We start from the raw sequence: 27875 nt of genomic DNA on the forward strand, positions 1-27875 counted from the left end.
GATTAAATATACTGAACATTTTTTAGTAACTTTAGAAGAGAAAATGTGTTGGAATTGTGCATCCACTGCCATCTATGGCTCATAGATGTGATTCAATAGGACTGTCAGATCTCATTACTGTTGCTGATCTTCACACTTGTTAAGCACATTTTTATTCATGCATGAGGTGAGGGCTGCCAGTTAATGGCCATCCCTAATTGACCTTGATAAGTGATAAGGAGCTGACTTCTCAGAATCCTTGCCTTGCGGTGAAGATTCTTCCAGTTTTATTAGGTTGATAATTTCAGGATTTTGAAACAGCAGTAGTAAAAAAAAAGCAGTGTACTTCATGCCAAAATGCTGCATGATTTGGGTGGCTTCTTGCTGTTCCTTACTGGTAGAGATAATAGCTTTGGGAATTGCTGAAGAAGCCTGGTTTCTGCAGTTCATTTTGTAGATGCAGCCATAGGGTGCTGTTAAGTATCTCAAGCAACATACTTGGTCAAATTGACTTTTAACAACAAAAATAATTCAAAGACTACGAACAACAAAATTATATTCATGAGTGCCCTGATTTCCTCTCATTGGGAAATGAGGGCATCCATATGTGCAAAAATAATCTTGCTCATATGGATGCCCTTATTTCCCCTGTAATTTTTAGTCCTGTCGTTTTAAAAATCAAAGGAAAGCTGTGTTTTGACTAAATCTTCAGAGGACATGAATGTAGTTGGGTGACCTGCTTTGGGTATGAGGAACTTGCTGACATTTGCTCTTGAGACCCACACAAGAATAATAACTACCTTGGTCAGTAAAACTGAATTGGGAATACATTCGACCCTAACATGTTGTTGGTATTTCACAGCACTTTAGAATCATTGGTACTTTGGAGCATCGTTGCTGTTTTATTGGCAGGAGTGGCAGTCAATTTGTGCACTACATTGAGCAACAAACAAAATGCTGGAAGGTCAGGCAATATCTGTGGAGGGAAATGGATGATCAATGTTTCGGGTCTTGCTAAATTCCTCCAGCATTTTGTTTGTTGCTCCAGATTGCAGCATCTGCAGTCTTTTGTGTCTCCACTGTGCACTATAGTGGACCTTTTTTTGAGAGTTGAGGTAAATGTTCAGATAATCTGTTCATAACAGTATAGGTCAAGGAAGAAATTTGATAAGGCCAGTAAGAGAGCCCTTTGAATATTGTTCTGTGAGCTTTTACATCTGTGAGTTGTAAGATGGAATCTTTGCATGTGTAGCATGATGCACAGGAAAAAAAACCACTGCAGCAGTCCTGCTGTCTTTCTAAACTGCATTCAAGTCTTGAATGGCATTTGAATATACAACCTAGTGACTTGAAACAAGATCACTACCAGCTGATTGTTGGCTCTTTGGAGATGTTTGGTGATCATTACTGTTACCATTCTTTTCTTTTTGCACTGAGTTCTCCTATTATTTGTAAGCATTTATCTTGTTCTTGCCACTTTTTCTTACTTTCAAAGATGCCTTGCAGTATTCTAATTTCAGGAGGACAAAGGAGATATGCTTTTGAATCCAATTTTACCCTTTTATTCTGTAGTATTTGAAGATGGAAAACTAGGAAAAGTGGAAACCCAAAGGGATATGTAAAGACTAGTAAACTGTCATGTGCAAAAGTTATTGGACTGTGAGGATTTATAACTAGAGGGCTAGGATACAATGGTTTTTCTACAGCTGTAGAAATCCTTTGCTACATGGTCTGAAATATTTTGCATGGTTTTCAGCTACATACCTTGGAAAGGAAATATTGGCTTGAATAGAATGCAGCACGCTTTCATAAGAATGTTAATGGGGCCACAAGCTTTAGACTTTGACAGATTAGATGAACCACGTTTGTATTCCCAGGAATATAGAAGCAATGATTTGATTGGAATGTTAGGATTTTTAATGATATTGATGGAGTAAATGGAAACAGTGCTGGTGGAGTCAAGGAGGACAGAATGTGGCCTTGAAATCACCCAGTCTTTTCGTGGTGAAATGGGAAATTTTTCTTTATGTAAAGGCTGATGGAAGTGTGGAACCCTGCCTCAAAGATGTTAGCTCAGTTTTAATGTCGGTTGAGTGGGTAGCACAAAGAGCAAAAGTTTGGTATCTGGTGAGCATGGAAATTGAAGGAGTGATTCCATGATAGTATTGTTTTGGAGGTAGAATTTAACTTAGCCTTGTTTATTTTAGTGTTTATTCCAGATTCAAAAACTCTCAATTAGCAGGTGACAGTAAGTAGTTAATTTGGTGGTCAGCTGGTAAATTCAGTGTGGAGGAGGTGTTGCTGTGTGTCTCCAATACTTATCCATGTCTCCATGTCAGCAAAGCCTGAAGCACTGTTCTTAGTGAGACAAAAACACATCTTCACCTCCATTTTAGTGTCAGTTATACAGCACGGAAACACACTCTTTGGCCCAGCTCATCCATGCCAACCAAATTGCCTACCTGAGCTTGTTGCACTTGTCTGCGTTTGGCCCATATCCCTCTAACTCTTCCCTATCCATTGTATGATGCCATAATTGTGTTAAATGGATAGTACACATCACAAAACTTGGCTCAAATCCACAAGGTTTCATGGTCAATCAGCAGCAAGAATGTACATTACCACTGTCTGTTATCTTGTGGGTTGGTAGATCCCTCACTGTACCATCACATGTTAAGCCACGAAACCAAGAGTCCAAAAAGTTGTGATGGGAGCAGCAACAGGTGTACCTAAAAATGAGGTACAAACCTAGTGAAGCTATCAGTATTTGAGTGCTAATAGCCAAAGCAGCATTCAACAAACAGAGCTAAGTAATGCTTGGGAAATGAATGAAACTGAAGCTCGGGAGTCCTCCAGGCCTAGCTGTGAATGTTGGTGGACAGTTATACAGCTATACAGCAAATGGAAAGAGGAGGCTCTAAGAGCATCCCTGTCCCCAGTGATGGCAGGACCAAGCATGAATGCTAAAGACACAGGTGAAACATCTGCAACAATATTCAGCCAGAAGTGTCAAGTAGGTGATCCATCTCTGCTTAAGATCCCCACCATCGCGGTAGCCAGAACTCAGCCAATTTGATTCGCTTCATGTTATGTCAAGAAATAACTGAGAACACTTAGAAGCTGGTATACTTACAATACCAGCCAACATTGTGGTAAGTTGTCCAAATATAATGTATCCTCTTCATAAAATGCAGGTCAAATTCAATGTGGCTAACAAGTGTACTCTCAATCTTCAGTGCAGTGCCATCAAACAGCACTTGCGCTCCAATACCCTGCTTTAATGATAGCCAGTTTGGGTTTTGCCAGGATCCAAACCAACCATGGATCAAATAATTGAATTCAAAGTGAGAATGACTAGCCTCGATATCAAGGCAGCCATTGATTGAGTGCAGAATTGGATTATCCTGATAAAACTAAAGTCAGTGGGCATTAAGGGGACAACACTCCAATGACTAGAATTGTATCTTGCACAAAGAAAGCCTGAGGACATCACTGCAGGAGTTCCTCAGGCAGTCTCCTATGGCCAACCATCTTCAGCTACTTTATCAATGACCTTTCCTCCATCATAGTGCTAGAAGTAGAGATGTTTGCTGCTTTAAGTCTCCAGTTCCATTTACCATTCCACACCAAAAAGAGCATCCATGCTTGCCTGCAGCAAGACCTGGGCAGCATCCAGCATGAATTGAAAAGTAGTGAGTGACGTTTGTGCCTGAAAAGTGTCAGGCAAATACCCTCTCTAATAAGAAAGAGTCTAACCAGTTAACCTTGACATTCAATGGCATTGCCACTGCTGAGTAACACCAACATCCTGGGGTGTTGGGGAGTGGCAGGATCACCATTGACCAGAAACTCTACTGGACTAGCCCTATAAATACTAAAGCTACAAGAACAAGTCACTTGACTGGATGTGTGCAGCCCCAACAATGTTCAAGAATCTTGATACCATCAGGACAAAGTAGCCTGCTCTATCTCAAGTATTCATTGCTGCCATTACTGGTCCATTGTAGCTGCTGTCTGTATGATCTACAAGATGTGGTTATCACAAGGACACTCCGACAGCACCTCCCAAACCTGCCATTTCTATCAACGAGAAGGGTAAGGCAGCAGGAACATGAGAACTTGTTCATCTGCAGGTTTCCCTTCAAGTTACACACCATCCTTACCTGAAACTTTATGCTGTTCCTTCATCATTGGGGAGTTCCAGGGTTTAGAACCAATCAGCGACATTGTCGGGATATCTTCACCAGAAGTACACATGACGTGGCTCACCATCACCACCTCAAGGACAAATGGAAAGATGAAGTGTATGTTGTCCTTGCTAATGACATTCATGTTCTGACAAATGAATTTATAATGTCCTTATTGGAGGTTCTGCAAATGGAATATGAGGAACAAGTCTAATAGGCAGAACCAGAAACTTAACAATCCCTGAGTAACTATTTGGTATCATGTAGATCAGAAAATTGAATGAGTAGCTTAAAATAGTGATAGAGAAAGGAGTTTCAATTTGGGGCACTGGCACCAGTGCTGGAAAAAGAGGAGAAGCTTCACATAAGGGAATAACCAGCATCCTGGTAACTTGAATAAATCTGGCTCAAGATTTGCTTTAACAATGAAACAATGGAGAATGAGGTGGAAAGGGGTGTAAGAGTTTGGAGGAGGGGAAATTTAGAAAGCTCAAGTAAAAAAAAATGAGGAAATAGTGCAGTTAAAGTAGTGATCAGCACAGTTTGGCAAGAAGGGAGAAAGTCTGTATTTGATTATATTTGTACAATACTTGGAGTTTATTTTAAATAGAAAAAGATATTTAAATCTAATCTCTTTATGTAGCATTATGATGCTGATTCCAGTACCATTTAATAAATTCTGACTATTTAGAGTGGAAACCTAATACTTGATTCACTGACACCACTTGGCATTTGTGTTCAGGGCCTGATCTTGCTTTACAGTAATATATAATTCCTTCATGTGACATCTGTACATGGAATTGTTTAGTATGTATATTGCATAGAGCTTATTACATATTGTTTCGTAGCATCAAGATATCTGATTCTTTTAGTCAAATATCACCTTTTATTCCTGCATCAGTTTACAAGCATTGTCAGTGTGCCTCATTGGATAGTAAACAAGAGCAGGAAACCAGACTGAAGCACAATATGTCACATATCGCTGTCACCAAAGGAATCCATCTGTTCATTGAAATTCTGGTACACTAGATGGTTTCAAGAGCAGGTTGCCATTTTCTACAATTGTTTTTGTTTTTCTCCCCTCTCCCCACTACCACTTAAAACATTGGCTAAGCCCAAGGCCTAATTGAGTCTGGGCTGTGGTCAAGGTGGGATCACAGTGGAATAGGGGCTTGATTCCATGATCAGTGGGGAAGGAGACTGGGGGAAATCAGGCACTAGGTAAGTCAGGATAATGCAGTGCGTGTGTGTGAGTCACAGGATGAAGGATGCTTGTTGAAGTTGACTCACCTACTCTGTATTCCAGTGGTTGTAAAACCCCAGTTGCCCCAGGATAGTCCCAGTTCCTCAGCTGCATGGGAATCGCATCGTCCCATATACACATACACCACACATTTCATTAGACACAAGGATAACTCGTGCCAAGCAGCACCCAATCAAAATTCCGGGGAGATGTGAAATGGCCCAGAAGTGGTCATTAGCACACTTCATACTGGGAGGAAAATGATGTTCAGTTGCTTCTCTTCTGAGGCAGTCCATTGCAATTGAGGATGTATGGGATCTGAAGTGGCAAATGAGCCCAAAATATGAACCATTTGGGTTTTTCTCATGATGAGGTAGGAAGTAGTTGAAGGGATGGGTGAATAGTTTATGAAGTGTTATGCAGCAGATTACCAGATGAACAGAGAGATTCTAAGAGGTGCTCAATATTTATTTGAAGTGCAACATTCTCACTGACTCCTGGGAATGTCCACTCAAAATGGACAAGGAGCATTCATGGAAGTGCTGTGCTCATCCGCCACTTATGCAGGGCTTCTGTATGGCCTTTAAGTCCTCAATACCATCCCAATTGCTGCTGCTCCATTTTAAGTGGACGTTCCCAGGAGTGAGTGAGGATGTTGCACTTCAAATAAATATTGAGCACCTCTTGGAATCTCTGCTTGTCTAGTAATTTCTTGCATAACACTGCAAGAAATGCCATGCAATTAAATTTCTAGTCCCTGGTTCTTTTTCACATTTTCCCTTTTTCCTCCACCCCTTGTCTCACACTTCTGCATTTTTTTCCCTTGTCTATTATGTCACTTGCCAATCTTCTCGATCCTCACACTCGTACATTGAATTTGGCTTAGTAGCTGGACATAATTTGAGTTCAGTGTGCTTCTGGGCTCTAATGTGCTAACTTAAATTGCAATGCATTGTTGCATCACCGGCAAAAATTATCTGCTACTGACTTGCATCAGCTCTAAGTATTTCGAGTACAGTCTGCTTTAAGGTTAGGAATTAAATTTCATTAAATATTTTATAAAACAGCTATTTCAGCATTATGTAAGTGTAGCCAACTGAGCTAAAACAGTTTATGCAAGTGGTTTATATGCCTTACAATCAGAAAATTCTTCTGGCACCAAACATGAATAAATGTATTCATGTGCTAAGCTTTCTTAAAAAAAAAATTAGGGTCCTTTTGGATCTTGTGTAATGCAGAAGGATTGACTGTTGATCTTGTGAAAGGGTATTTGGGGAAGAATGACCATAATATGATAAGATTTTACATTAAGTTTGAAAGTGACATCATTCAATGTGAAATTAGGGTCTTAAATCCAAACAAAGGAAACTGAATATATAAGAGGAGAGCTGGCTGTGGTTGATTGGGAGGGCACATTGAAAGATAAAATGGTAGACAGACAATGGTTAGCATTAAAAAAAAAAATCGTGTTGCAAAAATATTTTCCTTTAAGGCAGCAAAAGGAAAAGTGATTTATCTGAGGCTAACAAGAGAAATTAAACATAATAAGTCAAGGGAAAAGGCTTATCAGGTTGCCAAAAATAGCAGTAGGCTTGAGGCTTGGAACCATTTTAGTTCATGCTTGAAAGAAGATGAAAGTGGATTGGCAAGAAACATTTTTTTTAAAAAAAGTAAGAGCTTTTATAGGTACACGAAAGAAAAAGATTAGCAAGGCCCATACAGAAGAATTGATGAAGAAATGGCAGAGGGATTAAACAATTACTTTGTTTTCATGGAAGAAGATATGCAAAACCTGCTGGATATATTAGAGAATCATGGGTTTAGTGTGAATGAGAAATGAAAGGAACAAAGTACTCAACAAAGAAAACTAGTATCATCAGCAAACTTGAAAATCTATCCCTTTTTCTAATCGTTGATATAGAATGTGACTAGCCTAGAGCCCAGGCACTGATACTCCTGGTAACCCCAATAGTTGGTGATAAGTTGATAAATCTCAGGGATCGGATGATCTATATCCCAGAGTTTCTGAAGAAGGTGCCTTTTGAGGAAGTGTATGCTCCAGTTGTCATCTTCCAGCAGTCTTATAGACTTTGGAATTGTTCCTGTGGAATGACTCTTCGGGACTGAAAAATGTGACAAGGATTTAACAGAGAGAGAAATGATGGATCTGGCCAGGCAACACCTGTGGAGGGAAATGGATAGTCCATTTCCTTCAATAAATGCTGCCTGGCTTGCTGAGTTCCTCCAGCATTTTGTCTGTTGCTCCAGATTCCAGTATCTGCAGTCTCTCTTGTGTCTCCAATAATTGATCTGTCAGCCTGATGTCAATGGTAGGGAAAATGTTGAATCTATAATGAAGGATATAATAACAGAAAATCTTAACGAATAATAGGAGTGAGCAGAGTCAGTTATGAAAAGTAAATCAAGTTTGACTAATCTGCTGGAGTTCCAAGATGTGACTAACAGAATAGATAAGAGGGAACTGGCGGATGTGATGTATTTGGATTTTGGACATCCCACATAGGAGGTTGATCAAGGTTAGAGCACATGGAATCAGGATACTGTATTGACGTGGATGGAGAATTAGATGTCAGAAGGAAAGCTGAGATAGAATTGGAGCAAATGGATCTCTCTCTCAGCTTGGCAGGCTGTGACTTTTGGGGTACCAGGGGTATCAGTAACTGGGCCCTAGCTATTCACATTCTATATCAATGATTAGAAAAAGGGATAGATTTTCAAGTTTGCTGATAATGCTACACCAGGTGGGATGTGATTATGGAGGAGGATGCAAAGTGACTTCAAGGGGATATGGACAAGCCGAATGAGTGGGTGAGAACATGGCAGGTAGAACATAAAATGGGGAAAAATGTGAGGTCATCAGCTTTGAACACAACAGAGCTTTTGTTAAATGGTGAGAGATTAGAGGGTGTTAATTTTCAAGTGGACCAAAGTGTAGTTGTACACAAGTTCCTGAAGGCTGACAAGCAAGTGCAGTGGGGAATTAGGAGGGCAAATAGTGGTTAAGTAATGAGCAGGTTTGATTAAGAAAGGTTATACTTGCCATTTGAGGATGGGCAGTGGTGATTCACTGGATTGGTTCATGAGATGGCAGGTTTGTTGCATCAGGAGAGCTTGTGTGAACTGGGACTGGATTCTTTAGTGTTAAAAGAATGAGAGGAGATTTCTTTGATTTAAAAAAAAAATTTCAAAGGCATTGACAGGCTTGATACATGGTTAATTTTTATCCTAACTGAAGAGCCCAGGTTTAGGGGGTACAGTTTGGGAATAATGGATAGACTATTTGGGGCTGAGATGAGAATTTCTTTTCACTCGGAAGGTGGTGAATCTTTGGAATTTTCTACCCTAGTAGGCTCCAGAGGTTCAGTTATTGAGTTCATGCAGAACAAAGTTCAATAGATTTCTGGATATTAAGGGGATAAAGGGATAGTGCTGGAAAATGGCATTGAGGGGGAAAATCAGCTATGATAGATGAATGGCAGAACCAGGCCTGAAGGGTCAGATAGACTACGACTGCTCCTGTTTCTTCAAGTTTTGTGTGCTATATATAGCAGCGATTAAGGCACTATTGGCTTACAATTAATTAATTCCAGTTTTGGGAAAGCTGCAAGCAACAGCAATCTAAGTTTATTTTAGCACAGTAGGTAAATATTCAAATGCATACAATCCAGAAAGAAAATTTGCATGAGAGTAGCATAGTACTAACCATGCTACTCATGTAAACAGATCATTAAATCCACTTGCCCTACTTTCTGCAGCAGATTATCAAAGACTTCAATTTCCCTCGGTAGGGATCATCGTGTTGTTATAACATTAGTTGCTGTGAGCCTATTTACCTAAAATATCTTTTTCTGTGATCCTTCTCACTGCTGCTCCATACCCTGCCCTCTCCAACCACCTCCCTCCCCCCCCCCCCCCCCCCCCCCCCCCCCCCACCAATGTACCCTTCACCCCGATGCCCCAATGCTTTGTGTTACAAACTGTACCCTGGGCATGAATCACTGTTTTGTGTAGTATGGTAATATATAATTGTCACCTAGTGTAAATCTGCTCAAAGCTGATCTACTGCATGGTTCATTGTGTCTCTCTCCAGTAATTAGGATACAGACCATTGTGAATAAATTGTTGACCCTCCCTCATAGCTGGGTATTGGTTAAAAATTCTGTAAATTGTGACAGTGGCTAAGATGAGCCCCACCCCAAATCAGTACTCCAGTCTCTCTGGAAGCTCGTGCGTTTATCTGTTCTCGTCAGAACCAATGTTCAGTACGATTTGGCTCTACAGCTTGAAAATCGTAAATGTTAAGTACCTTTTGTTATGGCCGCATTTGTGTCGGTAAGTATTCAGTCTTTTTTAAACTGAACTGTTCTTTACTGCTACCTGTAGACAGATTTATATATTTAAAAAATCTCAGCTGTAACTGTAATTAACAAGGTACCAAATAGAAACGCACATTTTAAACTGATCCCTTCGATGCTGCGTGAAAAGGTTTTAATAGAATCCTATTCAAGTGATTAAAAATGGAAATGTGCTATTCTGTATTGCAAAATAAAATTGCACTGACCTTCAGGTTTAAGCATGCAGTGCACGTCTGTTCAGCCAGAGAAACCCAGTGGGTTTGGATAACAAGAAGTGCATCAAAGAGTTTGACAGGCTGCCGCAACCATGCTGGGCTCAATAAATTCTTTGCCACAAATAATAATCTCTCAACAGGAATATTTGTATGCAATCACATTTGGTTAGTCCTTTGGATTTGAGTATCTTTTTAATTTAATCTGTGGGTTAGCGTTATAATGTTGTCTCCAAGGCCATTTAATGAATTCTGTACATTTATAGTGGTAACCTAGATACTTGCATTCATTTGACAATGAGTTTTATAACTGATCATGCTTTACAGCAATATCATTTGTTCATGTGACATCTATACACAGTTGTTTAGTATGCATGCTGCATACAGCTTATTAATAATTGTTCCTCAGAATCATGGTCTATCTAATTCGCTCTGCTCCAGGTGAGGAGAGAGTGAATGATTAATGTTGCCAGTCATAAAATAGAATCCTAGAATGTTTTTAGTGCAAGCAAGCCATTCACTTCATCAAAATTGCTTGGGTACTTATCACCCATTAAAGTCCCATTATACTACAATATCTCCATATCCTTTGATTTTTTTTTCCTCCCTCTTTTTTTAAACATTTCTGGCTTTGAAATGGTCTTTGCTTCAACAACAATTTGTGATGAGAAATTTATGCGGATTTTGTTTCCTTTGTCACATTTTGATTTACTCATAAGATAATTGCCCACCTACATTTTATTCCATTCATTTTTGTTCTGGCGCACTAAACAAACCCTATTTCATTGTGTATGAGAAACTGTATTGAGTTATGCAATGTCTTGTAGGCTGGGCTTGCAGCTGCACTGGTCTATTAACAATGGAAAAGGGCAATAAGTTCATCTAATACTGTTAGTTACAAAATACATTGACAGCATTTCAACAGGCTACTCGAATATAAGTAACTTGTTGTCAATCACAAATATTACCATTTTTGCATTTCCAAGTCTTGCATTGTACCAGACATTGATCAGTCCCAGGAGCTTTGAGGCTAATTTGTAATGTTCTCACTTCCATCTCCCTGCACACTCCTTCCTGCCAATCTCGGAGAGTTCATTTCCCACAGAACCTGGGACTTCTGTGATCTATCTATTTTGTCTTTGCATCAGGTAAACTCAATTGAGCCATTCCTTTTGTGCTTTCTTGGAGTTCATGGAAATTCTGTTCCACACACCTGAACTATCAGATGTTGTGTTTGAATGTGAAGTTTAAACAGAGGCGGATGTTCAACAGTTGTGTGGTTGCTGGCACTTTGATAATTGGGCTGTTCCCTCTGTGCTCCTGATCTTCCCAACAGCCTTTTACCTTCAATAATTTATTTCCCTTTTCCTTACAGTGAACTCTTTCTTAACCACATTCCACCATGTATTTCATGCTTCAGGGACCCTTTGTTAAAAGACATCTCATCATAGTTCTGGAACATTGCAGGGAACCCTTGTCTTTATTCTCCCCACAACTATTACCAGCAACAACAGAACTGATCATTCACTCATTAATGTTTGTGGGACCTTCCGGTGTGCATTCTGCAGTACTTGTGTGCATATCAACAATGATTCACGATGAAAAACATAATGTTGATTAGGATTTATTTTAGGAAGCCTTGAAGTTACAGCATAAATGTATGTTCTCACTCTGACATTATGGAGTCAGATTTGGTCTTCACTAAAACAGCACAAAACCCTATAAATTGTAAACTGATAATATATTGTAAGGGTTCTGCAATTCCTAGCTCTGTAAGATCACTGATGGATTAAAAAAAATACACTTAATTGTTTCATGGCAATGAACTGTGTTTTTCACTACAATTTAAAACAAAATGAATTCATAGTGAGGGAACTTTAGTCAGATTTTGGAGAGAGAAATCCAATGGTTGTTTTAAAATAATTGGTTATTTGAAAGGCACATTAAATTTTACTAGTGCTAATTTGCCTATTACAAGCATTCCAAATTCACTTTTTTCCCACTCATAGGATGTGGGTGCTTATCGGCAAGATGAGCATCTTTTGTTTGTTACTAGATGTCCCAAGAGAAGGTGGCGGTGAGCTATCTTCATGAATGACTGCAGTTAATCAGGTGTACTTCCATAGTGCAATCATGAAAACCTAATCAGAGCTCCTGCTTTGCCATTGAACAAGATCCTGCTTTTATATCCAACTCCCACCTTTTTCCTACATTTTCGTGCCAGGCTCTCAGGGACTTTAGAGTATATATTTCTACATAAATATATTCCTGGCACCTGTGTAGAAAATTCCAAAGATTACTAAAACCTTTGAAGAAAATTCTACTCTTCTAAAGTGGCTGATTTCTTGTCCTGAGATTACATCTGGTATCAGATATACCAATCAGTCATCTAGACTGACAAATCCTCAAAATTCTACCTGTTTAAGTGAGATCATCTCTCATTTCTTCAGGGAATATGGGCATCATTCTACTTTCTCTTCATAGGACAGGCATCCCATCCCTGAAATCAGTCAGCCTTCGTTTCAATTGCCTCTAGGGCAAATATGCCCTTCCATAGATATGAAGTCCTAAACTTTACACAATACTCCAGATGTAGTCATAACAAATCTCTGTATAAAGTGCAATTGAAAATAAAGTGCTGCAGCAGGGAAGAGAGGAACAGTGTTAAGTTTTCAGGTTGACCTTTCATCAGAATTGGAAAATGTTAGAAGTCAAACTTTTTTGAAGTCACCTGATCTCTAACTTTTCCTAGTTCTAATAAAACGGCATTTGAAATCTTAGCTGTTTGTCTCCACAGGTGTTGCTTGAACTGCTGAGTACTTCCAGCATTGTTTTTATTTCAGCTTTTCAGAGTTTGCAGATTTTTGATTTTCAGTATAAATGTTGTATGATTTTTCTTGTCCTTGTACTTTCACCCCAATAATAGAAGGTATCATTCCATTCATTATTGTTTGTTATACAGGCATGTTAACTTGTTACATTAGCTGTTTCAGACTTCTGACAAAGAAATGATGAAGGGGCAGTAATATATTATTTTGCCTGAATAGTGTATAACCTGTAGCTGCTGGTGTTGCTTGTACTTGAGAACATGAGCTTGGGAGGTGGTAATGAAGAAAAGTGGTAGTATGTCTAGTATTTGATGCACACTGCTGCTATGGTACACTAATATTGTTTAAGATGGTGAATAGGTGCTGATCAAGTGAATGTATTGCCCTAGATGGTGTGTTGTTGAAGCTTATTCAGACAAGTGGAAACCATTATTACCATTCCCGACTGTCTTGTAGATAGTGGGAGTTGGGGTTCAAATACCACAGAGTACCCTGACCTGTTCTTGTAGGCAGAATTTTTACATGGCTGGTCCAATTAAGCTATGGTTGCATGCTCCAAGATGCTGATGGTGGGGAATTTACTGTTAATATTCTAGTGTGTCAGTGGGAGGTGATTAGAGTCTTGTTGATGCTGATTGCCTGGCTGTTGTAATGTGTAAATGTTAATTGCCATTTAATCGACCCTAGCATGGATGTTGTCCAAGTTTTGGTATGTGTTAGGCATAGACTACTACTTAATCTGAGAAATTGTAAAATGAACACATTACAGTCAGTGGAAGTTCTCACTTCTGATTTTATGATGGAAGGATGAAAAAAAATGTGTGTAATTTGACCCAGGACAATATCCTGCGGAACATCTGTAGCAATGTCCTGTGGTTGAGAAGATGGCATGCAACAACCACTACCATCTTCCTACGTAAACAGGTATGTCTTCACCAGTGGAGACTTTTTCCCCTGAATCTCATTGACTTCAGTTTCTTGAGGACCTTGGGGCTATATTGAAGCATCATTTAGTGGTCACTTCTATCTTCTGTCTGGAAGCCAGCTATTTTGTTCACAGGTCTGGACTGAGTATTACTGACTGAACACCATTTGTAAACATGGAATTGGTAAGTGCTGCCTAATAGCATTGTTCACAACCCCCTCTGTCAGTTTACTGTTGACTGAGTATGGACTGATAGGGTAGTAATTGACCAGATTGGATTTGTCCTTTTCTTAGTGTAGAGATATGAGCAGCTTTCCCACATTGTTGGAAAGATGCCAATGTTATAGCTGTACTGGAACAGCTTGATCTGAGGCATGCCTGGCTCAGCCAGCCAGAATGTGGCCAGACCTATGACCTTCATAATATACAGTGCAATCAGGTGTTTGATAGCAAGGTGTGTTATCAAATCACTGGAGGCTGACTTATGTAATTTTGGGGACCCCAAGGGAATGTCAAGGTAGTCGTCTTATCTCTTCTGTGAAAGGTTGGTTGCAAATACCAGCTTTGTCTTTTGCCCTCACAAGATGGCCTCTATTGTTGCTACAAATGGAGATGTTCATGGAGCCTTTTTTCCCCTTTATTTGTGCATTGTCATTGATGAAGTGGTGGCAGAACTGTAAATCTTTCATCTGATTTTTTTTTTTGGTTGTGGAATTGACTGACTGACCTGCGTTTAGTCCTGTTATAGCATAATTGAGTTGGTATCACATTTTCAGGTGTGCTTGGTACTGCTCTTGATTTATACTTCCATACTCATTGAACCAGATTTGGTCACCTGGCTTGATAGTAAGGGTAAAGTGAGGCATATGCTAGATTATGTGGATACAGACTATGAAATATAGAGAAACAAGGGACTGCAGATGCTGGATTGAAATATAGTTCTGATGCTGTGGGACCATATCATTTCATGGATCTCCCAGTTTTGAACTCTTTGATCTGTCTTTGTCCCATTTACTATGGTAGTAATGTAATGCAACATAAGGCAGTGCTTCATATTCACAAGCACTGTTTAGTGTTCTGTTCTACTCATTGGCATGGACAGGTGCATGTGCTACAGGTAATCTGCTGAAGATGCAATGAGAGTTTTTCTGTTTGCATTGGTTAACTACCTTCTGCAAGCTTCATCTGTCATGCTGTATTCTTTGGAACTTGCCTTAGCACTGCCTCAAAATCACCCTTAGCAATGGACATTGAAGACACCACTGAGTTAATTCAATGCATTTGCTACCTGTAGTGTGTACAATGTGTGTACTAATTCACAGGCAGTAATTAGGAGGAGATTTTCTTGTTGATAGAAGGGACTGTAGATGCTGCAATCTTGAACAAAAAAACAAAACACTGGAAGAACTCAGTGGGTCAAGTAACACTTGTGGAGGTAAGGGTCTCAATCAGAAACTTTAACATACACCTTTGGCCTCCACAAATGCTGCTTCATTTGCTGAGTTCCAGTGTTCTCTTTTTCTCATTGATATTTGCAGTGATACCATTGACTTAATTGGGTCTTCAGTGATGTTGAGAACTGAGCCACCCCCTCTTACCATGCTTCCATCTAATGTGTGCTGCCAGTGAAGCAAGATGCACCGATGGTGTTGGTGTGGGACTTTGAGACACTAACTGGAAGTAATGTCACTCCGTCATTTCACTAATCTGTTGTTCATATCATAAGTTCTCAGATGAGGTCATTATTATAAGGTCAGTGGGCCCACGTTCCTCATGCCTGAAATTGGTGCCTCCGTCAAGGCCAAGTCATCCTTTTGGAATTTTAGTAGTTTTACTTCCATACAGTTTCATATAACAATGGTTGCTATGTCATTTCAGAGGCACTTAAGAATTAACCATGTTGCTGGAATTACATCTGGGCCAGACTGCATAAGAATAGCAGGCTTCCTTCCCTAAAGTGCATTAGTGAACCAATTAGATTTTTGTGATTATCTCATGGCTTCAAAACTAGTGTCACCGCAAGAGAAAATCTTTTCTCTCTTACCATCAAGCCATTAGCTGTGGCCACTCTCAACAGGTCCATGAAGTATTATACACTGGGAAGCAAATGTTTGGGAGCAAAAACAATTCCAACAGATATTTCCCTGAAAACATTTGAGTTGTCCTGAGTTCACTTTTGGAAAGCTGCATTCAAAGGGAGTCCCTGCAAGGACAGCTCACCATTGGAAGTGCAGAATTAGTCCGTTGTTGTGCATGACCAGCAATTTGTTTGTTCTTCAACAGTCAGAAAATCATTTTGTTTTAACGTAGTTCTATTGTGGCAGCATAACATAGAACCTTGCTGAAGTAAATAACAGACAAGATCTTATGAACATATTACTACACAGGAGACCATTCGGGCTATTGTGTCCACACTGGCTCCTAGCAGACCAGTCCCATTTCCCCTCTTATTCCAATGTACCACTCCCACTGCAACTTGTTCTCTTTCACTAACATCCCCTTTTGAATCTTTTGCCAATAATCTACACCAAGGGGTAATTTGCAACAGTCAATTAATCCATTGGCACATGTTTGGGATGTGGGAGGAACCCGGAGTACTCTGAGGAAACCCATGCAGAGAAAATGTTCAGGGTCGAACACAAGTCCTTGGAGCTATGAGGCAGCAGTGCTGCTATACTGTCTAGATATTACAGCTGATGGAGAAAAATAAAAATTATGTTGAAAGATTTTCAGAATTCCTTGGATAAAATTGCTGCTTACCACTCATGGCATTTTCTTGGAATTGTTTGCAGGACCCATTATCACTTGTTCAGAAATCAATTGTATTTATGTAAAACAATTTGGACTTCAAATGTGATCCTGAATGGACATGTGTTAAGTATAATATTTTCAATCCCTGCAGTTGGTTACATGCTATACATGTAAGGAAACTTCAAGATTCAATGGAGCCAAAAGAAGATCTCTTGCTGTAAGGCCCCACATTCCAAGAAGCTTAACGAAGACAAAAACTGACATAAAGACACTTGAAGCAAGAAGGATGCCCCAGTCCACAGAAAAAGCAACCAAATATTCCCCGCATGTGAATAAATTGAGTTCAGAAAGCAAGAGCCCAGCTGCAACACCACGGTATTTATACATTTTTAACCTGATTTCCTATTGACTTGATTTCCTGTTGATCTGTATCTTAATTGTAACAGGGATTTCACTAAATGAGCCAGTATCTTCAGGAAATATTGTGTTTATAATCTTCTCTTCTATGGTAATTTTCTACATTTAATCTAAAACCCTGTTACGCTGAATTCTTTAATGTCTGCTCAAATCACAAAATCATGAGGTTATGAAATAAAATTAATCACAAAAAATAACAATGTAAGCTGCACAAGGTAATATGGTAACATCACCTAGCAGGCATTTTCAGCAAACCTATTTGCAATTTTTTTAAATTTAGTGTTTTGTCTTCATAGGCTACATAGATGTACATTGTGGGCCCCTGGGTTTTGAATGAGCACAAATTTATGTAGGTTAGAAGTTGAGAGACTGAAAAAGAGAGCACTGGAGTAGTCAGATTTAGATGTAAGAAACAGTTTCAGCAGCTGGTGAACTGAGCCAGGTGTTGAATCTTGCGTTGTTACTGAGATGGAAAAAGGAGTGTTACTCCTGGTCTGACCATCTTCTGGCATGGGAAGATTTATCAAGGATCTGCGTTGTGGCAATGAAAGTGGTTTTAGTCTTTCCCTTAATTGAATTATTGCTCCTCCTATATTGTATGTGATTTAAACACTATGACAAATCTAAAATGGTGAAGTGGTCCAGTGAGGTGTTTGAAGGAACTTAATGTCATCAGTATACACCTGGAACCTGGAGGCCTTTAATGATTTTTATGAAGTGATAGTGTTAAGACAACAAATGGGTCAAAGTGACATTTCAGAGGTAACAGGGCGGGAGTGGGCAGAGACACCATTGCAGTTGATTCTCCGGTTACAATAAAGTGAAATCAATATCTTCCAAATGGTTTGTGGAGAATTGTCAATTGAATTGAAGGCTGCTGATAGATTGAGAAGGGTTACTTTCAGCATTCAAGTTTGTGAAGTATGTTATTTGTGACATTAAAAGCCATTTCTGTACAGGGGGGAAAAAAAATGCAAATCCAAAATGTGAACTGTAGGAAATCTAGCTTCTGAGCGCTCAACCTTAATTCCAATCACTGGTGTTTCACAACAACACGTTCTACTCTCAGGCTCCAGAGAGCATGGTGACATTTGTTGACATGTCACTGTAGACTGGATTTGTAACCCCACCACCCCCACACCCTCACCCAGTACTTCTACCCAAGTACTGCTTTTGTTGGAAGAGGCCACCTGTTCATGCTGCAACTATCACTAGAAAAGAAGTTCTCTGGCCTTGTATACTGTAGTGAGAATGAGAGTGCACATCTGCACTGAAGTAAATATTCAAAGACCTTTTCACCTTCCAATGGTAGCAGCACAAAAAGCAGTGTGCAGTCTAGTCCTGTAATTTAACAACAGGAATCAGATAGAAGTAGGGTGAGTGTGAAGAGGAGAGAAGTTAAAAAGAAGATGGGTGACACTAAGGCAAATAGGTAACAATATGGATAAAACCAATGGCAATCAACAGGAAGAAATTGGCTCTGGTGGGAATGAATGAGAGTGTACTATCAGGATGAACATGATGTGCAAAAGGAGTGCCAGCAATCATTGGGGTAAAATACCACTTTGAACTGGGCCGTAGGAGAAGAATGGTGCCAAGTTAAATTCATTGAAGAGGGAGTTTACCAGGTTGAAGTTATGGTGTTTCTGTGAAAGAGTCTGGGTGGGGTATTTTTATTTCAGGACAGGGTCTCAAGTGTGTAGTCACTTTATGAATGTGTGAGTGGGCTTTGGTAAGGTTTGGTTTGTGAGAAGCTAGATGTTAATGTTTTAGATTTAAAGTCCATTAATTATGAAGTAAAATCATAGATGGGTTGCAGCACAGACAGGCCATTTAGTGAGTTAAGTTTGAACCAGCTCTATGTAAGAGGATCCAGCTGGTCCCACTCCCTACTTTCTCTCCATTGTCAAATTCTTGTCTAGCTTAACTTTGAATGCTATAATTGGAATAACTTACTATCCAGGCATTGCATCTCAGACCCTAACCACTCTTTCTCTTCAAAATAAAGGTTCCTTGTGTTACATTTAGTTCTTCTGTCATTTATGTCCTCTAATTCCTGATCCCTCCAATAGAAGGAACAGTTCCTTTCTGTCTATACCTGTCATGGTTATAAATGCCTCTCTCAGATCCCCTTGCAGCTTTCCCTGATCCAAGGAGAACAAACTTGGCCTCTCCAGTCTATCCACATAACCAAAATCCCTCATTCCTGGAATCATTGATTCAGAATGCCTGCTATTTAATGCAAAAGTCCTTTGTCAGAAATATGATATTAAAAGTTCATGATGTCACTACAGAGGAGGTTCTTCATAAAACATCTCCTTTCAGGTCATCTTAATACAACTGTTAAAAGCATGATGTTGACCTAAGAGTTGGCTGAGAAATGCTGATAATTGTAAAGATATCTTTTAAACAATGAGGATTGAGTATAATTTCAGTAAAAGCTCACTTCCCCTTTAACAACAGTAATGTGCATTTAAATAACACAAATGCAGTATGCCAATCCAGGTGGACGTACAGATAATGTGGCCAGAGCCATAGGGAAAGATATTAGGAGGTAATTGGTTGGAGAAGTTTTAGAAGGCATAAAGGAGATGCAAGGATGGGAACTGGGAGCATGGGATATAGGTATTTAAATGAACAGCCACCAATGGTGGGCTAGTAGGATGTTACACAAATAGTGATACAATTATGTTACAGAGAAGGAGAAAGGCACAGCAGTGAATCAATGTAATTTAAGTGTTTGAGATATGGGTCACTGAGTCATTTGGGTGTAAGGGTGGGTGATGACTGAATAGGCTTTTTATCAAATATGGGCAGTAGAGTTTTGAATGAGCTGAGTTTTAGAGGTTGTGGAATGGAGTCTTGGCCTGACTTTAATTGTGCTTACAACACATTTCTGGCACATCGATTATTCTAATACAATTGTTGTAAAGCAAAATTTCGGCATTAGTTAATGTCTTTGGGGAAACTCATTACTGGTTTATGTACTAAAAATTGTCAGCTTGGACTATGTGCTTAAGTCTAGATAAAGACTTGAAGCCAAACCTAATTTGAAGGAAACTGATCCACAGCTGACAAAGGCCAGTTAGGTCAGAGATATGCACTCCTGATGACCAGAGCATTGCATTACATTGGATTGCACACAATGTAGTTTTGTGGTAATAACATTGAACTTAAGTTGAATGTGTCCCATATGACATTATGTATCCAAAGGCTCAGCCTAGGGCAATTTGATCCTCTGTAGATTGACAGATGCTTTTAAATTTCAAGTTTTTACTTCTCATTGGGAACTCCTATTTTTTTTGTACTTGTTATTATGTTTTTTGTCAACTGTGCCAGATTTCATAAAATTTCATCTTTCATAACGATATAGAAAGAAGCCATTTGGCCCACCTATGCCAGCTCTCAGAGCAATCCCATCCCCCAACATGTTTCCCTATAATCTATTCAGTCTTCTGTGCCCATCAACTCTTTCAACTGACCCCCCTGCCCTCCCAGATTCTCCTACCACCCACCTATACTGGGGTGCTTTTTACAGTTAATCCATCAGCATATCTTTGAGATGTGGGAGGGAACTCTGGCACCTAGAGGAAACTCCACACAGTCACAGGAGAGTGTGTAAACTCCACACAGACAGCATCAGAGGTCAGGATTGAACCCGGGCCACTGGAGCAGGGAGGCAGTGATTTTTTTTTTCAGTTTTCACATCTCTTGTGCTTCTATACTGCTATTATGCAACTGAACCCTTTGTGGAATTACATATAGCGAGTAAGGATGTTTATTTGTTTCATTTTTCTGTCAGATAGGTACTTTGTCCATATGTTATTTGACAACTACACTGATACAGAATCATTTTTGTAGTACTGTGCCAGCAAATGTATATTTTGAGTGTTTTCAGTATTGATTGTCAATAATATATAATACAAAATTAGGAGGCTGTAGATGGATAAATCAGTTGTATGTTTGCCACATCATCAACCACAGCTTCATAACACAACCATTGGATTGAAGCCTTGCCTTCTGTCCATTTTGCTACCTGCTGATTAGAGCCTTCAACCACATTAGTACAGACAGTTATTTATAGCCATCTAAAGTAATTACAGAGGATGTTTCAATGTTAAATTGCACTAGGTTACATTATACACCTAGATAAGTTTTGTTTTAAGGTGCAAGAGGATTGATGTTAACTTATAATTAAGTGTAGAGGATAAGGGCAATCTTGGAGCATATAGTCACAAAACCCTGAAGATAGTAGGGAAGTAGATAAAGATGGTTGAGAAAGCAATTGGTAAACTTTCCTATATTGACTTTGGATTAAAATATGTAAGTAGGGAGATTGGGGTGGTCCAGCTATCTCATTGCTCCAGTGACCTGCATTTGATCCTGACCACAGGTGACATTTATGTGGAGTGTGTACGCTCTCTCAGTGACAGTGTACATGCTACCCCCTTTTTGCCCTCTCCACCCCTACCTCAAGTGCTTGAGTTATCCCTTGCATCCCAAGGGCATGCTGGATAGTGGATGCATTGATGACTAAGTTATTCCTAGTGGTAAGTATCTGGGAGAATAGGGTGGGGTGGGGGTGTCTGGGGTTGTAATGGGTATGTGTGATAGAATAAGTTGCAGGGAAATCAGTGAGAGAATGGGATTGCTGCAAGAGCCAGCATAGACTCAGTGGGCTGAAGGGCCACCTCTGATATCGTGAGAGAATATGATAGAACATTGTGAAACATTAGTCAGTACACAGCTAAAGTACGTATATAGGATATACAGGAGAGATATAATAGGACCATATAAAGCCGGAGGAGATTTCATGGTGTTGCCATGGCTAGACAATTATAGTTTTGAGGAGTGACTACCTGGGCTGGAGTTGTTTTCTTTGGAGCGCTGAGGGGGAGTTTAATTGAGGTGTCTAAAATTGAGATGCCTAAGCAAGCTAAGCAGATGGCTCAGTAACTTGGGGCAAGATTTAGGTTGGTTGATAGAATTTTCCAACCTCCTCATCTGTGTCAACCATCAAGTACCCCTCTGTTAATCCCATTTATCAGCACATGATCCACAGCATTTTATGCCTTTGATTCAAGTGTTTCTCTGGATACTAAAATTTTGAGTCCCTGACTCCACCACCCTCTCAGGGAATTCCACTCCAACTATCTCTGGTAAAATTAAAATCCTCCTTGTCCCTGCTGAACCTCTTACTCCCACCTTAAACCTATGCCCTCTGGTTATAGATACCACTGCTATGGTGATAAATTTTTTTTTTAATCTTTGCCCTTCTATCAGGTCCCCCTCAACCTTCTTGTCTCCAAGGAAGACATACCAACCTGTCCTGTCTCTCCTCAAACTTAGACACTCCATCCCAGGTAACATTCTGGTGAAACTCCTCTGACCCCTCTCCTGTACTGAGGCGACCAAAACTGCACACAGTATTCCAGATGTGGCCTCACCTGTGTTTTATAAAGGTGTATCATAACGTTCCAGCTCTTGTATTCTGTATCCTGGTTAATGAAGGCTTGAATGCTTTCTTTACCACCCTAATTGGTAATTGGTTTATTATTGTTACATGTACCAAGATACAGTGAAAAGCTTTTGTTTCATGCCATCCAGACAGATCTTTCCATGTGTATGTACATCGAGGTAGTACAAAAGGAACACAATAACAGAATGCAGAATATAGTGTTACAGTAAGAGGAAGTGCAGTGCAGGTAGACAGAGCAATGGCAAAGATGAGGTAGAGTAAAAGATTACGAGTTCATCTTTATCGCATAAGAGGTCTGTTCAAGAGTTGTAACAGTGGAATAGAAGCTGTCCTTGAACCTGGTGGTATGTGTTCTCAGCTTCTTTCTACTTTTGCTGCAACCACAAAGGTTCCTCTGATCGTCAGTACTCTGCAGGGCCCTATTGTGTATGCCCTCACCAAAATACATGGTAAAAAGATTTTTTAAAAAAGTAGAGTTTAGAAGTAGCAACACACGAGAGCAGAAGCCAGAATAAAGGGGAGGGGGGAGCACAAGCTGGCAGGTGATGGGTGAATCCAGGTGAGGGGAGAAGGTAGGGAGAAGTAGCTTCAGTCAACGAGTTTTGGGGGTGTAAAAAAAAACATAAGGTAGGTGGGGGCAGAAACTCTCACACTTCAGAAAGTACTCACATGAACACTTGAAGTGCTTTAATGTATGGGACTAGAAGCCAAGAGCTGGGGAAATTGGAATAACACAGTCCATCTTTGATCAGCATGCACATGGGCACATCTGGGGAGCAAGGAATATAACATGGACAGTGTAAACATCAACTCAAATCATAATCAGTGTGTGACAGAGTATGATGCAGCATTTATTTATTCAACTTTTTTCTTCACACCTTTACATTTCAGTGGTCAACAAGCAATGACAATTCTTAATTTCTAATTTTGTTCTGTAGGATTTAGCACACATCAGAAATATTGCAATTGCCTCAAATGTAAGTGTTTATGTAGTGCATTAATATTACTGTTTCTGTAACTTTCACATTTATCTTTCTAGGACATCAGTTTCTACACCATCCACATCTTCGCCTTCATTGAAATCAGTTAAAGGAAAGAAGCTGCAATGCTCTCGTCTTAAGATGCTTTTGAATTCTGAGCAGAAACAGCAGGGCACAAAGGCAACTCTTAAAGATTTTCTGTCTTCAGTGTAAATTGTGATTGTGTGATATTTTTTAAAATATGTGGTTGTATGGCCTTAACCGGCTACACGAGAAAACTTAATTGAGGGAAGACGAATTGTCTGTCAGCTTGTATAATCAGTTGGTTGTACAGCCTTAGTTTTGTGCAAATTGAGTTTTGTAATATTGTCATAAAATAGCTGTTTATAGATGAACTGCTGGAAATATTACAATAGCAAGCATGTTGGAGCTCTGATGTGCTACAGTGCAGATGTGGGACTGCAGATTAACCAGAAGCATGTGTGCAGTCTAAGTGATAAGCTATCTGCCATCTGGTTATCTCAGAAACGTACTGCTGTTTGCCGAGCGATGCAAACACTTCTAGATATTAAAGTTCAAGTGGCAGTAGCTGCCAAATGAACGGTTATAGTAACATATATATTTAACCAAATACCGCTTTCAGTTTTGTCCCTGCTTAAGTCTTCGAAGATGAATTTTACTGTCTTAACATTGTAATCTTTCTGTGCAGCGTGCATGATTCTGTTTTTCATCTCATCCTGAAAGCCGTCCTACAGGTGGGAAAGACCAGACAGAAGGCATGTATGTCTGGTCAGCTGGGAAATGAATGTGAGCAGGGGGAAGATTGAAGTAAGAGGGTCAAAAGAGGTGGCCTAGGAAATGGATTTTAATTGTGCAGAAAGAGGAAGTTCATCCAAATATTTACTAGTTGTTTACTTAAGAAAAAAGATGCTGTATTTACAGGTAGAATGTATATTTTAAAAATTCTTCCTTAATATTGTGATTTTAAAAAGGTAGATTTGATGAACCACAGTGCAGTTTAAAAATGTTGCATATAAGAACACAAAGAGAGAGCAGGAGTAGGCCACTAGGCCCTTTGTGCCTGCCCTGCAATTCAATATGATTATGGCTAATCTATGCTGGCCTCAACTCCTTGATCTATAAAATATTTATCTATTTACACCTTAAATATGTCTAATGATCTGGCCTCCACCCTCTGAGGCAGAAAATTCCAGAGATTCACTACCCTCTGGGAGGAAATTTCTATGCACCTTAGTTTTAAATGACTGGCCCCTTGATTTACAGTTATGAGACTCTCCCACCATTGAAAATATTCATCCCAGTTAAGACCCCCTAGAATCTTGTGTTTGATTAAGGTCACCTCATTCACCACAGTGGATCATCTCAATTTTCAGGAGGCATGAAAACATCATCCATAAGGATGATTTAGCACATTTTTTGCAGTTTAAGGTGTTGCATCCACCAGATGTAATCTGGAATGAGACCGGGTCTCACCCTCATAAGGGAACTGGAGTGCCTGATGGAATGGCAGTCACTAAGGCCAAGATATTATAGGCCACAGAACATTGGATCATTCACCACAGTATGAATGTGAGTATACACTAGAGCCACCCTCACTAATTCCTCGCTGATCTTAAAGTGGGGGTGCGGTGCGCTTGATCTTTATTATTCAATAGTACATGAATATATACATATACATTATATACAATATACGTAGCTCTCACCCATACATAATGTCAAGAGTCCATAAATATCTGTAGCAGATCTATCGTTAATCTGATTGCTAAACTACAAATTTTCTGCGAATGTCTTGTATTTACTAATGTCCATGGACTTTAAAAGGGCGTCGTTCTCTTTAGCTCAAAGACCGTGAGCTCTGATTACGAACCTGAAAAACTCAACGATCTGAGCATTTGTTTGCGCTTTAATTTGAGTTATTAGGTGTCGATATTTGTTCTTTTTCTCAGTCCAGGCCTTTGAGATAGCTTGGTTATTATCTTCTAATCTTTTTGTGACATCTATTACGGCAGCCTTGTTCCCTTTAACAAGTATAATATCTGGCTTCCAGAGTGCCATCAATGTCTCTCAAGTGTGGTTCCATAAAAGGCTCCCAATGACATTGGACTGCCTTGGACTTCAATTTGTCTAATATCTTATGTTGTTTGATTCGCATTTGCTTTACTGCCAAGCATCTTCCTGAGATGTGTGCTAGAGTTTCGTTTGCAAATCCACATCTTCGGCAGATTTTTACCACATCAGCATTACCACGACCACATGTACATCTCGTGGGGTAATGTCCACACCTTAATATTGCATTAACGACCTGGTACCCCTTCCAGGTCTGATGGCTTTTTACCATACATTTGAGATCTTATCATTCTTGAATTCTTTAACTCCAGATCCTTTAATTCTGGGCTGCCCATCTATCAAATTCAACTGACTGCCAATCGATATTAAATTTTTGCGGTCGAGCTCAGTTTCCAGTTTCTTGCTCGTACTCCACTTCCAGTTGTTCATAGAAACTATCAGATGGTCTTTCAATTGCTCTAGTTTGACTAAACATACGCTGTGCAAGATCAATATCTTGTATCATTGACAAACTCTTGAGTCTATCAATCATGGCCAAGTCATCCTTGCTGGCTATCTCAAACAAATGTTTGATTGCGTTGTCCTCTGATCTTTCTAAGGACTGCTGCTTCCTTATTATTGCCGGTGGTATCTGAATTTCGAGCTTGGGCATGCATCTCTCATTCTAAAATACAAAATTCCATCGGTCATATCATGGGGGAGATGGAGTATTTCTTGACTGTCCTCTTTATCATCCGGTCCAACTCTCTCAACGTGTTCTGAGAGGCTTCAGTTAAAATAAGATGAAAGTAGACCCTAGGTATTATATAGGTCTTAAGCAATTCAGCCTTTTGCATTGGTTTAGGTTTAGTCCTTCTCAACTTGCCAAACCATTTTTCTAATTTTGATCTCAGATCTTCCATTGAGATTCCGCACCATGGATCTACCCTCGCACAGAGGTATTTTTTGATTTCACCAGGTAGTATGTATGTTATCTTTTCTCGCCCAAACTGCCATTGTTCTTTTGAGTTGTACACGTGTGTCTTTCTCAGGCTGATGAAGTGAAAACCCTTTGTCTTAACGTTGACATCAAGACCGGTACCTCTACAGAAATCACTCAATATGGAGATGTTCCTGACCATACCTTCATAGGAGTCGCTTAGAACTGTCGCATCATCTGCAAAAGCAAGCACTGTGCATCTTGATCTTCCACCAGATGTTATGATCTCGACTCCTTTACCTCGATGTTCCAAGGTACTTATGAGGGGGTCCATGGCAATATTAAATAAAATTGAGAGGGGATCACCCTGCTTCACCCCTCTTGATCTCGATTTTATTGGTTCTCCTTGTGCCAACTTCAACGACTGTTGTGTTGCTGTATAGATCGATCACTAGGTCAATAAAGACCTTTGGCGCGCCAACTCTCTGTAAAGATTTCTTGATCAATTTGTGGCCTGCTGAATCGAATGCCTTAGCAAGGTCCACAAAAAGGACAGATTTCTTTGCCACCTCTCTTTGATCTCCTTATATTCTTAAGGATTGTAATGTTTTCATTACAGCCAGAGGTGTTTAACAAAAACCCCTTTTGTCATGGACTTATTTTGACAGACTTGCTCAATCGTTTAGCTAGTATCTTAGTAAACAGCCTAAGAATCATTGGGTCTATCGTAATAGGTCTCCAATTATCCAGGTTTTTCAAAAGTTCTCTCTCGTCTGTCTTTGGGATTAACACCATTCTACTTTTCTTAAGACATTCAGGTATGGTCCCTGATCTGAGCCACAACATAAAAAGACGTGGCAGTAGATCCTCGTCATCTGCCAAAAGTTCTTTAAGGTCCTTCTTCTTAGTCCCACCTGGACCTGCAGCACTCTCTACCTTAATTCCATTGAGAGCTTTGACCTCAGTCCCCTCAATCTTTCTGAGGAGGTTCTCTTCATCAAAATCATTGTCGTGATCTTCCAATTTTCTGAGGTCTGCTTGATTATTTACTGTACCCAGCTTCTCATGGAAACATTGGTAAACTTCCTCAATTTTCACGGGGCATACACTCCAAGGAATACAGACCCAAACTATCTAGCCTCTTTTAAGAAGACAACCCCTTTCATTCCCAGGAATTAGCCTGGTGAATCTTTGGACTGTCTCCAAAGCTTCTATATCCTTTCTCGGGTAAGGGGGACAAAACTGTGTGCGGTGTTCCAGGTGTGGCCTCACCATGACCCTGTACAACTGTAACAAATCTTCCCTATTCTTACCCTTCACAATAAAGAAAATAAAATGCCATTTGCCGCCTTACTTACTTGTTGGACCTGTCTGCTACCTTTTTGATTCGTGCACTTGAACACCCAGATCTCTCTGAACTTCACTCATTTGCAGTCTCTCTCCCCCCTCCCCCCCCTTCCCACCCCCCCTCCCCCCCCTTCCCACCCCCCC

The 27875-nt window shown here is 39.8% G+C and overlaps 1 long non-coding RNA gene across 1 annotated transcript; it reads left to right on the forward strand.

Annotated features, from left to right (window-relative positions):
* Nucleotides 1-9605: 9605 nt before the first annotated feature.
* LOC127570952 (uncharacterized) lies at nt 9606-27854 on the forward strand. Its single transcript, XR_007956431.1, has 3 exons — nt 9606-9762; nt 16653-16876; nt 23437-27854. It is a non-coding gene; the product is annotated as an uncharacterized LOC127570952 (long non-coding RNA).
* The last annotated feature ends 21 nt before the right edge of the window (nt 27855-27875 follow it).

Source organism: Pristis pectinata, chromosome 5 (genome assembly GCF_009764475.1).
Source record: "Pristis pectinata isolate sPriPec2 chromosome 5, sPriPec2.1.pri, whole genome shotgun sequence".
NCBI lineage: Eukaryota > Metazoa > Chordata > Chondrichthyes > Rhinopristiformes > Pristidae > Pristis > Pristis pectinata.